Here is a 510-nt window from a genome sequence, read left to right on the forward strand (position 1 = left end):
TATATATATATGTGTGTGTATATATATATATATATGTGTATATGTGTATATATATATATATGTGTATTTGTATATATATATATATATGTGTATTTGTATATATATATATATATATGTGTGTATATGTGTATATGTATATATATATGTGTATATGTGTATATATATATGTGTATATATGTGTATATGTATATATATGTGTATATATATATATATATATATATATATGTATATATGTATATATATATATATACATATGTATATATATGTATGTATGTGTATATATATGTATGTATGTATGTATGTATGTATATTTATGTATATATGTATGCATATATATATATATATATATGTATGTATATATATATATATATATATATATATATGTATGTATATATATGTATGTATGTATATATAATATATATATATATATATATATATATATATGTTTGTGTGTATAAACCCTTCCCACACTCTTTCGATATTCAAAACAATGTTTCTAATCTCCATTCC

The sequence above is a fragment of the Nematolebias whitei genome, chromosome 14 (genome assembly GCF_014905685.2).
Source record: "Nematolebias whitei isolate Nwh7 chromosome 14, NemWhi1, whole genome shotgun sequence".
NCBI classification, from domain to species: domain Eukaryota; kingdom Metazoa; phylum Chordata; class Actinopteri; order Cyprinodontiformes; family Rivulidae; genus Nematolebias; species Nematolebias whitei.